Raw genomic sequence first — 15,837 nt, 5'->3', positions numbered from 1 at the left:
AAGTTCTATGTGTGTTACGGTTGTTCTATCGTCTAAAAACTGAGCACACTCCAGCACTGTGGCACAAGTGTTGTTAGGCATTTTCAGGACACATCCAAAACCACAAGCCAAACCTCAATCAAAAAGGCAGATGTAATGGAAGCAAGGAGGTAACGGGCAACGGATTATATGTTTACCTTTATTATCACTACAGCATATATAGAGATATGGGAGTCGGAAGGTAAATGAGGCCCCACCAGCTGACAGCTCTGCCACAACCAATGTTCCTTGACCTGCGTTCACATTCCACCCACTGTGATCGCGAGATACAGAATGCAGGGACATATGCAGCCGCGAGCTGAGTTTCATGTATTAGAAAGAGAAAGCACATATGTTACACATCTCCCTTCCTTAGCCTTCCGCTGCCCAAATGATGTTATTCTGACACTTCAACATTTGTACTCTCGCACAAAGTCTTTCATATGACCGGGTCTTCGAATGATGCTTCCTCTGGTTGACTTGTGTAGAAAATCTGGTTTAGATTTTGGCAAAGAAAATATTGAAACCTCTTTTGTTTTCCCTACTTCTTTGATATACTTTTCATACTCTCTTGTATTCTCACCACTTCCTTTCACTACTTCTTCGACACATCTTCCACTCTCACCAGCATCTACACCACCACCCGCCTTTTCCTCACATCTGGAGACAAATTCACCCGATGCATTCGCACGTGGATTTATCACATGCACACCCTCCATGTTCCAGATTCTCCCATCTCCAACCTTCACAACATGTTCAAAAACTTGAACCACTACTATAGGCTTTGACCACTTGCACGGTCCATCCCTTAGAACTTCGGGAAGTTTGATCCTCACTAACCCCCCTACTATTGGAGGAGTTTTCCCTTTCGCACCCTCCAAGGAGTTGTTGTGAACCTTTTTGTTCTTCAATTGTGTGTTCCTAATGTTTTCACATATATCTCCAAAATATTTTTGTACAACAGTCGATCTCTCCAACCAGGATGAAGTCAATTTAGTATTAGCCTTGCGTCCCCTACTTAACTCAAATGGGGACAATCCGTTGTGCAATGTGGTGTCAAACGGTGAGCAATGATTTTCTGTTTAACTGCTTCCTCCCATCTCAATCCATTCGCCCACACCCAACGAATGGCATCCTTGAGTACCTTGTTAAAGCACTCAACTACTCCATTCGTCTGTGGGTGATAAATGGCACTCCTCTTGTGCAGAATGGAATTTTCCACACAAATATTTCGCATTTCTTTCGAGCAAAATTGAACACCATCATCGCTCATGATGCCTTTTGGAAAACCTTCTCTTGGACAAATTTTCGACAAAAAAATCAACAACTATTTTCGCAGTCATGCACAGCTTAATCAAAACTTCCACCCATCTGGTCAAAAGATCAATTATAACTAGACAAAATTGTTGTTTGGCATCACTATAAATAGGGCCTAGTATGTCTATCCCCAGATCATCCCAAACCTTCCTTGGAATCTTCGTCACCACCATAGGATACTTCGCACTCATACACATTCTATCACTCTCATAACAAAGGATACAGTCTCGGATGAATCTCTCTATTTGTAGATCACATCCTGGCCACCAATAATCATCACGTATTCTCTGTTTAGTCTTGACTATTCCTTGATGGCCTTCGTGGCCCAGTCTGATAATTCTTTGACGCAGACTCTTGGGAGGAATAATCTTGTCGCCTCTCCCGATTCTGTTATTTCCTACATTCAATTCATCCGCAACACTCCAATAATCCATAAGATTAAGTTCTTCAAATTTCACTTTCTACAAAGAATTTTGACTCTCAATTATTTGCTTCAATAGTATCATCCTAGTATCTAGTTTCTCTGCTTCTTCCCATTGTTCTTTTGATATAGAAATTGTATCTATATTCAGGACAACTTCTGAAGCAGTTTCTTTGTCATCATTAGTCTCAGAGATGTTGGTGAGACGTGATAAACAGTCAGCAGCACGATTCCTTACACCAGGTAGATATCGCACTGTGCAATTGTATTCCTGTAAGAGTACTACCCACCTCTTGATACGATTGGACACTTTGTCCAATCCTTTATTCATGATAACAGGAATTAGAGGTTTGTGATCAGTGCAAAACTCTACTTCCACACCCCAAATGAAATTTCTGAACTTCTCCGCTGCCCATTTGATTGTCAATGTTTCTTTCTCTATGGCTGCATATGACTTCCTGAGTGACAACGGCTCCGAGACCTAAATTGCTAGCATTCGTGGTGATTAAAGATTTCTTGCCACTTCTGAAGTTCTTCAATGACGGTGCCTTTCTCTCCAGATGTGAGGAAAAGGCGGGTGGTGGTGGTGCAGATGCTGGTGAGAGCGGATGATGTGTCAAAGAAGTAGTAAAAGGAAGTGGTGAGAATACAAGAGCGTCTGAAAAGTATATCAAAGAAGTAGGGAAAACAAAGTCCAAACGGTTGAGATTAAACATGATACTACAAAGATCAATACCAATATGACTAATGTCAACAACAAACAGAGTGCATGGCCCTAGTAGCAGAAACAACGAATAGGCAGAATGCACCTGCAAGGAATCGTGGACCACCATGGAAAGAACACAGGAGAGGTAGAGTACTTTCCATGACACAAACTATAAATTCAAGGAGGAGGAGTCCACGGAAACTAAGACAGTCCTAAGAGGAGAAACACTGCAAGATGTTTCAGGTGCCATAGTGCAGATCATTGGGCACATAATCCAGAATGTCCTGCTTTCAAGATTATCTGTGGAAAATGCAAAGGCAAAGGACATTATGCCAGTTGTTGTAAAATACCTCGACGAATTGGATAGGAAGTGAAGATTATAGTGATGAAGACGGAGAAGAATGTGTTTTTGTCATAACAGATGAAGAAAATAAGAAATAGAAAGTCCCAAGGCCACAGTATGTGTGGATGGTGTTGACATGCATATGAGACTCTGGTGCTAAATACACCCTTGTACCACACAATGTATGGAACAAAAGCAAACACGAGTACTTTCATGAGTAAGATATCAAACCCAGAGCCTATGGGGGGAGTCAAAATAGATGTCATTGGGTGGTTTTGGGGCACGTTAAAGTTCAAGGACAGGAAGGCAAATGGCAAAATATACATTACGAAAGCTGGAAGGACATCTTTATTGAGCTGGACTCAAAGTAAGCTCAAAGTTAAATTAGATGCAAGTGCCAGTGAATCTGTAATGTCAGTAGAAAGTATAGATGCCAGTGAGTGGATCTCACCATTAGTCGTTTTAAGGAAGAAATCTGGGAAGCTGAGAATTTGTGTAGACATGAGAGAACTAAATAAGTGTGTGTTGTTCCTGACAGACATCATCTTCCCAATATCCAAGAGATTGTGTCCACCATAGGTCCATCAAAATACTTTTCCACTCTTTATTTGACCTCAGCATACCATCAAGTCAAACTACAAAAGAATTAGAGGAAAATGACAGCTTTTATCACACCTGATGGTTTATACCAGTATAAGAGATTACCGTTTGGATTAATATCTGCTGCTTCGGTTTTTCAGAAAATTATGTATCGGCTTTTTGAAGGAGATCAGGGAATCACCTGTTTCCAAGACGATATCCTAGTACATGCCATTGATCAAAAATGACATGGAGACTCCAATATGTATGCAAGAAGTTATATGAAGATGGCATGATCCTGTGTAGGGACAAATGCAAGATCAACCATTGTGAAATTGATTATCTTGGGCATACAACATCAGCTGAAGGAATTATGACCTAAAAAGGAGTTAGCTCATGCTATAAAGAACATGCCGAGACCTAAATCTAAGGCGGAAGTACGTACCTTTGTTGGGATGGCAGAATATTATTACAAGTTCATACGAGACTTCGCCATTCACACCATACCACTCTGAATTATTGAAGAGAAAAATGTTCGAATGGAACGATGAATGTGAAGAAGAATTTGAATGAATCAAATCTGCATTAAGCAAGGATTTCTTTTTATATTAAAAATAGGTTTACTTTTATCATCATTACAGCATATATAGAGATATGGAAGTCGGAAGGTAAATGAGGCCCCACCATTCGAGTCGGAGCCCTGGAGCGGGCAGGAGCCCCTCCCCCAGCTGAGGATCCTCATCGGCGCTCTGATCGGCGTCGGAATCCCTGCATCACTTGAGGAGGACTCCCATTTGCCTCCATCCACCCCATCTCATCGAGGCCCAGTCTGCCCACATTCGGCATCCCCCTCCCCTCCCCTACAGAGGTGAGGAGAGCCCCCGCGGCAGCTGCGTGCCGCTCACATTTCCATCAGCTGTTCTGATCAGCTGCCTGACCAGAAGATGGCCGACAGAAAGTTTGGCATGATAGCGAGGCTGTCCCTTGGCTGCTAGGCAACGGCAGCCTTTCATCTCCCAGAGGGCCATACCGGCAGGCGGAAGCCGGCCACTGGGAGCGAAGGCCACAGAGAAAAGGCCTGTTCAGCTCCTGTTCGCTCCGGAGAGCGTGGCGTGGCCACCCCCCTAAGATCCAGAGCACGTGGATCATCCCAAATCATCTGTTTGCAAGAACACCCGTGGTGACCCACCGATTCCTCTCCCTATAACAATATAACTTTACCTCCTTCAAGCCCCATTAAGAAATACCACCTGGTTCCAGCTGGCCCCCGAGACAATTCTGACACGGCTAAGGTGCCATCTACCCGGGTTAGCCTTTTCCCCCCGAGATATGCTGACTCTGTGAGTACTTTAACATTAAATGTACGCTCGTCAATGTTACCATATATATCTGCAACTTAAGGTTTACTCTATTACTGTTCCTATGCTGCACTGTTATATATCACACGCGCAGTTCCCATCCACTCCTTATTGCACTAACCCCTCATAGAGTCTGACAACTAGGTCCTGCTAGATACCTAACCTATGGTTATCGTAAACAAAGCTCTCTACCTAGAGACCTATCCCTGCCTATGCATGTGATATTTTGATGCACACTTACGGAAATAGTAGAGAAAGGATAGATTGCATTAACAGCATACATTGCATCCCTCTCCCAGGTAAACCCTGTTGCCAAATTGCTCTTACATGTGGATATTCTAGCATATATTGTGTTTGCTTTTAGGCACTACTACTAATGCGGTACTTTAGACAGGCCACCTTTATATAAATATGTATCTACCAGCTATTTACACAGTCCTACTGAGGACTATCCTACACTCACTCATCATGCTAGATGCTATCTTAGCTGACTCCCTGCCTCCTTTGACGTCTGTAATACATTTGAACCATAACCTTCCTGGCCAATATTTACATCCTAGCCACAGGTCCCCTGAGACAGCCACCGCTGTATCACTCCCATGTGATACACCCAGCAGAAACCTTAGACTACGTGCCAGACGGACTAAATTGTATGAACCTCTCCGCAGATCCCTTCCCCCTACCAACATCAAAACTAACTTTCAGCAGGTCTGGAAGCCTCATTATACTAGGCTACCTTTACAACCCAATTCCAATACCTGCCCAACTCAGAATAATAAGCCCAAGATACCCAATACATCCACTACTCTATCCCTCCAAGCCACAGAGGTCACTAAGACCCCCAACTATCGTTGGAGCACTCCTCAACGTGAGATCGCTTGTCGCCCATGCTCTAGACATTGACGACCTAATCACAGAAGGCAACCTCGACTTTCTTGCAATCACGGAGACTTGGCTACACAATGCCACAGGACCCTCACTTATGCTAGCCATCCCGGACGGCTACACAATAGTCAGACATGACCGAGAAGGTGCAAGAGGAGGCGGCATTGCCATAATCTCTAAAACGAGCTTTTCACTTAGACTAGTATCTACCCAATCGACCCAATCCTGCGAGACCCTATCTGCCAAACTCCAAATAAATAATAATCAATCACTCACCATTCACCTTTTATATAGACCCCCAGGCCTCTTAGGCACCTTTGAAGAGGATCTCCACAACCTACTCACCAATAACCTCAAACCTTGTTCTCAACTAATCCTCCTTGGGGACTTTAATCTAGGTTTCCATGACACCACGGATACTAATGCTACAGTGGTAACCAATATGATTCACGCACTAGGCCTAACTCAAAGAGTTAGCAAGCCTACACACCTGAAGGGAAGAACGTTAGATTGGTTAGCTGACTGTAACTGTTCAGTAACTATTTCGTCCATAATGCCCTTACCTTGGACAGACCACTCTTTGGTATCCTTTAACCTAGCTACCTCCATACCCAACGCTACGGCCCCTCCACTAGCGCCACCATGTTTAACCAGAAACAAAAATGCATTACTGCAGAGAAAGTTATCCCAGCTATACTAACGACCCTCAATGCTCTATCAGCAAATCTAAACCCTAGCACCCTAGTGCAAGCATTTAATAATATCATGCTCTCTACTCTAGATAAACTGGCACCTCTCAAACTTAGATCAAGCAAACCGAAAGCTCATCTAAACAAATGGTTTACTCCACAGCTAAGAGACCTACGCATCTTGAAAAGAAAGAGTGAAACCACTTGGAGACTCTGCCCTTCAGTCGATAAAGCTAAATTAACCTCTCTCTCCTCACTGTACAAAAAAGAAGTTTGCCAGGCAAAACGCAATTCGTATGATGATCGCATAGTCAAATCGAATTCCAGCATGAAAGAGCTATTTTCCATCCTTAAGGAACTTGAGTCTCCTATCGCCACAACGGACACCTGTACCAAGGACAAACTCTGGTGCACAGATATCCAGCAAGCCCTAGCTAATAAAATTATCACACTCCAAAACAAAATACAGCATAAAAAAGGATCACTCAAAATTCAGGACTCGGCCAAAATGCCCCATACTAATAACTCAGTGGCGCACAGTAATACCTTCCACTTCTCCAAAATGACCACTTTGGAAGTAGAAAAAATTATCTTGTCGCTCAAACCATCTCATTGTAAAGGTGACATCTGCCCTGCACAATCAATAAAAGACGCTGCCAGAGAATTATCTCCCTTTATTACCAAATTGATTAACGCCTCCTTTGCCTCAGGCACTATCCCTGCCAACCTTAAACAGTCCTGGGTGCTCCCCCTCCTCAAAAAGCAGACATTAGACCCCCTCATTCCCACCAATTACCGCCCTATTACTACAGTACCGTTTCTTCTCAAGATTCTGGACAAAGCCGCATACAACCAAATTCAAAAGCATTTAGAACTACACAACCTCTTAGGAGAGAGACAATCGGGCTTCCGTCTCTTACATGGAATGGAAACTGCCCTAATTGATTTGAAATCCCAAATTGACGAGCTGAGACACAAAGGGAGAACAGTACTCCTGCTACTCCTGGACCTCTCAGCTGCCTTCGATTTGGTGAATCATAAAGTCCTCTGCAGCCACCTGGATTCCGCCGCCCATTTCTCCCCGGAAGCCATTAGATGGATCGAGTCATTCCTGAGTGAAAGAACGATGAGTCTTCTCCCCTCAGCAGCGGCAGATCCTACCCCCATCTCTTGCGGTGTTCCCCAGGGCTCTTGTGTCTCCCCAACTCTATACAATATCTTCACCAAGCCCTTGTTTGATGATCTGGACCATCTCGGTATCACCTACACTAACTATGCAGATGATACACCGATCCTCCTCCCGCTTTCTGGGGATCATGTGAAGGACACGGATCTGGTGAACAAGGTATATCTTATCATCCAGGCATGGATGGCCACTCATGGCCTCTGTCTGAATGATGATAAGACAGAGTTGATTATCCTGGGCACCCAAGCTAATATCAAAAAACTAGGCCAGGAATTCTCCTCATTCAACATAGATGGGAATATCATCCAAGTGTCCAAGGATGTAAAAACCCTGGGATTCTATCTTGATTCCACCCTATCACTTAACAGCTAAAATCCCTTGCTTCCGCCACGGCCTACATGTGCAAACTGATAAGAGCCGGTAAACCATTCCTCTCCAATAAGAGCTGCTTAATCCTAGCTAGAGCCTTAATACTCTCCAGAATTGATTATTGCAACACACTATACTCCGGAGCCCATAAAACAATAACTCAAAGACTTCAAATATTACAAAATAATGCCCTGAGAGCAGCACTGGGCATAAACAAACGATCCCATATATCTGCCGCTAGACGCCATCACAATTGGTTGACCACGGACAACAAAATAAAACTCAAAATGTTATCCCTGACCCATAAGGCCCTCAATAATTCCGCCCCCAGATACCTGATTGACAAATTCCACAGGAGAACATCTCTCAGACCGACTAGAGCTGTCAATTCTAATGGTTTGACAATACCGAACTTTAGACTCACCACGATCGGTGGAAATAGCTTCCCGGTAAAGGCAGCAAAAACATGGAACTCACTGCCACAAGACTTGAGAATGGACTTGCCCTACCCCCGTTTCAGACAAAATGTCATTCAACTTCTCACTTCGACTGACCTTAGATGACCTGTGTCACCTACCTCCCACTGTATTTACCTGCATTAATTCTTTACATCTGCAACTCTGATTGACCTCTCTGGAACATTGTACTTTTTGTAATTATTTGTGTTCTAAAGACCTTTTATTGTACTTTATACTGTATGCTATGCTATGTTGTGTTGTAACCATGTAAGTTTTGCATTTTCTTGCCACGGCGCCCTGCTACCCCTGGGTCTGGCGCGCATAAAAAGTGAATAAAACAAACAAACAAACTGACAGCTCTGCCACAACTGTTGTTCCTTGACCCGCGTTCGCATTCCACCCGCTGTGATCGCGAGATACAGAATGCAGGGACAGATGCAGCCGCGAGCTGAGTCGCATGTATTAGAAAGAGAAAGCACATATGTTACAGCAGATTACAGACTGTGACCATATGTGTGATTAGGTACATGTGTAAAGGTCGACTTCTGTGTCTGTTTGGAGGAAACATTGTAACGGGAAATGTACATGAATGTGGATGCGACGTTCCTCCAAGTGAAAAACTTGCTGTTGGGACGTTCGTTTCCCAAATGACATGGAGAATGGGAACCAGGTTTGCTGAAGGGCATTTGACATGAAAAGCAAAAGCTAAGAAATTGGTAGCATATTTGTTCGCAGGTTTGAAATTTGCTGTGAAAATGCATTCACCACCAAATTATATTAAAACACACACCGATAGGTTTGGGGTTTGCTACACTTGAAAAAGTTTAATTGTATTCACTTCTTGCAGCTGCACATTTATCTTACAACAAGCTTTTGACCTTGAAGTACCTGGGACTGTCTTCCTTTGAGTAGAGAAAGGGTCTGCAACCTGTGGCTCTCCAGCTGTTTTGAACTACAACTCCCATGAACCCTCACCATTGGGTTTGCTGGAAAGCACAGATGGGAGTTGTAGACCAAAATATCTGGACATCCAAAGGATGCTGACCTCTCTAGCAGAGATTTGTGTTCATTGGGGAGACTGAATCCTCCCTGTGACAACATATTAATGTTGCGCTCTCTTGTATTGACACTTTTTAAGCACAACGTTACAAATATTAGGCATTCCCATGGGTGGACGGGTCAGGGGGCTCATTGAAACTGGAGAGGGATCTCTGCGTGCTTTTTGCTGTCTCCAGCAGCACTATTTATTAAAGATGTCTCACAAACTAACCTTGCTGCAAAATCAAGCTCAGTGTTTCATTTTTCATGGAACTATTTCACAATATTGGAATAAAAATCCCATCTCTAACATAGACTTAAAATGAATTCTCCAATAATGTTCTCAATTTCAATTTGAGAAACTCTAGTGACGTACAAATGACAGCCAGAATCTGAAAGAACAAGTTACTTTCTTACCTGGTAACGTTCTTTCGATGGGATGGTCCGACGACGTATTCCATATCTATGACATGTAATCACCACAGCTGTGCTGCTTCGGAAACTTTTTTCGGCGTCTGCGTCCTGCGTCGATGACGTCGAAGCGCCGTCGTCGAGGACCTCCTCCGACGTCCGACGTCATCCGATGTGATAAGTAGGACGCACGACGCCCGTAGCCTCAGTTGTAGTTTTTTCCCCCAGAACGTGTGACATAAGTCAACTGCCAGTCAGACACAAAGCCTTGCGGAACGTAAGCTGCAATTGCAAAAGAAATTCTGCAGCGGGGAAGGCAGGGCGGGAGCGATATGGAATACGTCGTCGGACCATCCCATCGAAAGAACATTACCAGGTAAGAAAGTAACTTGTTCTTCGAGGGGATTGGGTCCTCCGACGTATTCCATATCTATGACAGACTCCCAAAGCAGTACCAGAGCAAGGAGGAGGGAAAGAATTTAGAATCAAAATTTAGAATAGCCAATCAAATAGCAGAGCAAAGGACCGCCTTGCCAAAGGCCAGATCCTGCCCTCGGATGGAATCGAGGGAATAGTGACGCACAAATGTATGTACTGAAGCCCAGGTGGCTGCATCACAGATGTTGCGAATAGGAACACCCCTCTGCAGTGCAGTAGATGCAGCCACATCCCTGGTAGAATGGGCCCGCAAGCCAGCCGGTGGGTCCTTACCCGCCAAACGGTAACACTCCGAGATGGCTAAAATAATCCAGCGAGACAAAGTCTGTTTCATCACAGCTTGCCCCAAACGCTTCCCAGCATAACCAATAAAGAGTTGATCGTCCACTCTGACCCCGGACATGCGTGAAACATAAAAGCTTAAAGCTCTCCTAGGATCAAGCCTATGGAGCCTCTCCTCTTCCTTACCAGGATGCGGAGGAGGATAGAATGCCGGAAGAACAACCTTCTGGGCCAAATGAAATTCCGACACTACCTTCGGAAGAAAAGAAGGACGAACACGAAGGACAACCCTGTCCTTGTGAAATACAGTGAAGGGAGGCTTAACTGAAAGTGCCTGTAACTCACTCACTCTGCGAGCGGAAGTAACCGCAACTAAAAACACAGTTTTCAGAGTTAGCAGCCTCAAAGGGCAAGAATGTAAAGGCTCAAACGGAGCACCCATAAGAAACCTAAGAACAAGGTTTAAATCCCAACCAGGCACCAGGAAAGGTGACGGAGGGAACACATTAGTGAGCCCTTTCAGAAACTGTGAAATTAAAGGGATTTTAAAGTAAGAACACTCTTCAGACGAGCGCTTAAAGATGGACAGCGCCGCCAGGTAACCTTTAATGGTACCCACTTGCAAGCCCCTGTGGGCCAAAGAAAGTAAAAAGGACAGAACCATGGGATGTCACATGCAAAAGGATCCACATTCTGAACTCTGCACCAGTCGCAGAACTTACGCCAACGGCAACGGTACAGAGACTTTGTTGCTCGCCTTCGGGCCGAAAGCAACACCTCCATCACGTCTTCAGGGAGGTCCCAATCCTTATACCTCAACCTCTCAGAAGCCAAGCGTGAAGGTTGAGGGATCTGACCTCTGGATGGAGAACCTGACCCCCCTCCCGTGAGAGCAGATCGTCTCGGTAGAGAAGACGACATGGAGGGCAGATGGACAAGTCGAGAAGGTCCGGGTACCACGTCCTCCGAGCCCACGCCGGAGCAATGAGGATCATCCGGGAACCGAACTTCCGTAACCTCCGCAGCACTTGCGGGATGACGGGGACTGGAGGAAACGCGTACAGCAGCGGGAATGACCACTCCACCACGAACGCGTCCCCTAAGGCTCCTTTTGGAGGAAATTCCCGCGAGCAAAACCTTTCGCACTTCCGGTTGACACTGGAGGCGAAGAGATCCACTTGAGGGGTCCCCCAAAGGGCAAAGATCTCCAGGAGAATCTCCTGAGCCAACTCCCACTCGTGAGAGATCGCGCTCTGCCTGCTCAGAGCGTCTGCCGTCACGTTTTCGGCTCCGGCCAGATGAACTGCCGAGATCGAAACTTCCTGCTGGATGGCCCAGAACTCGAGCTGCATCGCCTCCCTGCACAGAGGAAGTGACCCTGCCCCCCCCCTTTTTGTTGAGGTAGTGCATGGCCACTGTGTTGTCCGTCAGGATCAGGACATTCTTCCCTCGCACAGACGGCAGAAAAGCCTTCAGGGTTAGCCTGACGGCCCTCAGCTCCAACAGATTGATATGGAGTCTGGACTCCGACGGAGACCAACGACCGCTGACTGTCAGCCCGTTGGCATGAGCTCCCCATCCCGTGAGGGATGCATCCGTCACGATCGTCACCTCCGGCCAGGGAAGCCAAAATGGAGCCCCCTTCATGAAGTTGCCTTCGACGGCCCACCACAGAAGGTCCCGGGCGACCGAGGACGGCACCTGAATCGAGTCCGACATCCTGCCGGAGGACTGCGACCATTGCGTCTTGAGTGCCCACTGCAAAGATCTCATCCGCAGGCAAGCCTCTGGCACCAGAAGAATGCAGGATGCCATGAGGCCGAGCAACCTCAAGAACTCGAACGCCGTGAGCGTCTGGGCATGCTGAAACTTGTGCACCATCTGCTGAATGTGAAGAGCCCTCACCTGGGGAGGAAAACACTGCCCCAGGGAAGTGTCGAGCACTGCTCCGATGTACTGGAGCCGCTGTGTTGGCGTCAAATGGGACTTCTTTAAATTGAGGGAGAAGCCCAGCCTGTGAAGGGAGCGACAGGTGACCGATAGATGATCCAGGACTTGCTCGGGATAGCTCCCCCTGATCAACCAATCGTCCAGGTAGGGGTAGACGTGAATCCCCCCTTGCCTGAGATGCGCTGCCACCACCACCATGAGCTTGGTGAAAACCCTCGGGGCAGAGGTCAATCCGAACGTCAGGACCCGATACTGAAAGTGCGAGTCGCCAACCGCGAACCTCAGGTACTTCTTGTGCTTGGGATGGATCGGCACATGGAAGAAAGCATCCTTGAGGTCGAGTGACACCAACCAGTCCTGAAGCTGAAGGGCCTGGAGGACTTGAGAGAGTGTAACCATCTTGAACTTGTCCTTCCTGAGGAGTTTGTTCAAACCGCGCAAGTCCATGATGGGTCTCAATCCCCCGTCTTTCTTGGAAATCAAAAAATAAGGGGAATACCATCCCTTGTTCCTCTCCGCTACAGGCACCAGTTCTATGGCGCCTTTCTCCAGCAGGGCTTGAATTTCCTGCGCAAGGAGCGGATCCGGACACCGCAAAGAGAGGTTCCCTGATGGATTGTCGTGAGGCCTGTGCCGAAAGGGAAGACAGTAGCCGTGGGTTATGATCTCCAGAACCCACACATCTGAAGTAATGGCTTCCCACTCTACAAGATGCTGCGCCAGCCTTCCCCCAACCGGCGAACCATGGGACATGGCCTCATGACTGAGTGGGAGCGGCTGCGGCGTTACCTGAGGGCAAAGAGGCAACTGCCCGAGTGGCCTTGGCACCACGGGTACCCTGTCGTCCACCTCTGGTACCCCTGCGTTGGCCTCTTCGACTGCCAGCTCCTCTCGCTTTACTGAAGGACGAGTAATAGCGAAAGGAACCACCCCTCCACTGCTGTCCCCTAGGACGAAAAGGCAGAGGTTGGCGAACTGCAGCGCCCAACGACTTCGCTGCAGCTTTCGAGGTCTGCAACCTCTCAAGGCTCTCGTCAGCCTTGCTGCCAAAAAGGTGCTCACCGTCAAAGGGCATATTGAGGAGCCGGGACTGCACATCCGGAGCAAACCCCGACTTCCGCAACCACGCAAACCTGCGTATCACGGTGCACGCCGCCATGGACCTACTGACGCATTCAGCTAAGTCCAAACCCGACTGAACGGACTCACACATGGCATCCTTACCATCCTGGACCATAGCAAGGAAACCATCCCGTTCGTCCCCTTCGGGAATATGTTCAGCCGCTAACGCAACACAGTTCCACAGAGTGTGCGTGAAACGCGACAAGGCACAAATGGAGTTGGTCGCCTGAAGCGCCATACCACCAGAAGAAAACACTTTCTTCGCCCAGCCATCAAAACGTTTGTCGTCCCTATCAGGAGGGATGGTAGGGTACGACGCCTGCTTCGCCGGGGCCGTGGCCGCCTGCACCACCAAACTCTCCGGAGTGGGGTGCCTAGTCAAGTAGCAGGGGTCGCCACTGGCTGGACGGTATTTTCGCGACAAGGATCTGCCCACCGCCGGGAGACTCTCCGGAGCAGTCCAAGTCGCCGCCACCCTTCTCTGTAAAGCCATATGGAACGGCAGAACCGGGTCAGTTGGGGGACCAACATCAAGGATGTCCGTCAGATCATCCTGCACAAACTCCCCTGGGGGAGCAGACCATCCCAAGTACTCAGAAACCCTAGCCATAAGGCGCCGGTACGAGGAATCAGCATGAGAGCCAGGCTCAGGCCTACAAAACTCCACCTCCGGAGAGGTGTCCAGTCCACTGGCATCATGCAGTGACTGTCTCAACTCGTCAAACTGACTATGGCCCGAGACAATTTCATCCGGAACCTGACTAGGAACCAGGCCATCAGAATCCTCATCCGCCTCTGAAATATAGTCCAGGTGGCGAAAAGAAGGCACCCTAGAGTGCTTGCTCTTAACCAGAGCCTTCCTAGGGGGTCCACCCGTGCCATGGGGTACCTCCGACACGAAAGGCGTCGATGGCGTCGAGCGAATCGGCGCCAGCGTCGAGAGAACCAGCATCGGCGCCGAGAGGATCGGCGTCGAGGAAATCGGCGTCAACGTCAGATGCAGCGCCTCCAGAATCGGCGGCGTCGACACAGCCCTCGAGGCTGGAGCCCCGAGCGTGTCCCTCGACGACCTGAGCGTCGACGGCATTGACGACTTCCTCGGAGCCAGAGCCTCGAGAAAGCCTGTCGACGCCCTCAACGCCTCAGACGTCGATGCCTTCTTCGAAGACCTCACAGGTGCACACGGTCTCAAACGCGTCGAGGACCGGGACCTGGAACGAGTCCCCTTGTCGAACGGGACCTCTCCTGTGACTCGTGCCGACCACTCTTGCGAGCGGTGTCTCTCGACCTCACACGACCGACCCCACTCGAGGGCACGGACGGCTGAGTACCCTGCGACTCAAGAATCACGAGCATCTTCTTCCCGAAGGAAGCCCATTCCTCCGGCGTCGCACGGCTGGAGGGGTAAGCGACGTGCCGGGCAGAGTCCTCCGAAGAGGACCTGGAAGACGACCGGTGTCGGCGCTTCCCAGAATGCCTCGAAGAGGCTGAGGAGTGGCGAGACCGACTCCTAGAAGGAGACCCACGAGACTTCCGACGATGACGCGGAGAGTCACCCCTCGAATCATCCGTCGAAAGCCCCGCAGACTTCGACTTCCGGGGCTTGGACACCCGACCTACCGACAACAACTTCTTACGTTCGCGTAAGGCTTTGGACGTGAGCGACTGGCAGTCGATACAGTCATCCGTGTCGTGGGCCTCCCCGAGGCACCAGAGGCAGGCGTCGTGCGAGTCCGTCACCGACATCTTGGACCCACACTCCCAGCACTTCTTGAAACCCGGACGCGGGGTCGAAGACGAAGTAGAAGACATCTTCTGAAGGATTTTCACAAAACGAACAGGTTCGAAGAACCGAGAAGAACAGAACTCCAAAGAGTCGAGGCGTTTAAACCGAGAAACACGAAGCAACACATTCGCGGAAAAAACAGAACTGAGGCTACGGGCGTCGTGCGTCCTACTTATCACATCGGATGACGTCTGACGTCGGAGGAGGTCCTCGACGACGGCGCATCGACGTCATCGACGCAGGACGCAGACGCCGAAAAAAGTTTCCGAAGCAGCACAGCTGTGGTGATTACATGTCATAGATATGGAATACGTCGGAGGACCCAATCCCCTCGAAAGGAAAATTACTTGATCAGGTAGGAGGAAAATACTGCAACGTACTGGGTAATACAATTTTTATTTTTACTATTAAATATTCTGTAGGAAAGAAAATCTGCCAGTTAAAAAAAGAAACCAAAACACACACACACCAACGCTTAGGC

The 15,837-nt window shown here is 48.0% G+C and overlaps 1 protein-coding gene across 4 annotated transcripts in view; it reads right to left on the bottom strand.

Moving 5' to 3' along the window:
- Positions 1–15,837, bottom strand: part of MARK1 (microtubule affinity regulating kinase 1) — a 947,566-nt gene that overhangs the window by 270,703 nt on the left and 661,026 nt on the right. The window lies entirely within an intron of this gene.

Source organism: Ambystoma mexicanum, chromosome 4q (assembly GCF_040938575.1).
Source record: "Ambystoma mexicanum isolate Mex_15411 chromosome 4q, UKY_AmexF1_1, whole genome shotgun sequence".
In the NCBI taxonomy this organism is placed as follows: domain Eukaryota; kingdom Metazoa; phylum Chordata; class Amphibia; order Caudata; family Ambystomatidae; genus Ambystoma; species Ambystoma mexicanum.
The sequence above is the reverse complement of the archived record's forward strand: the minus strand, read 5'-3'. Positions and strand labels throughout refer to the sequence as shown.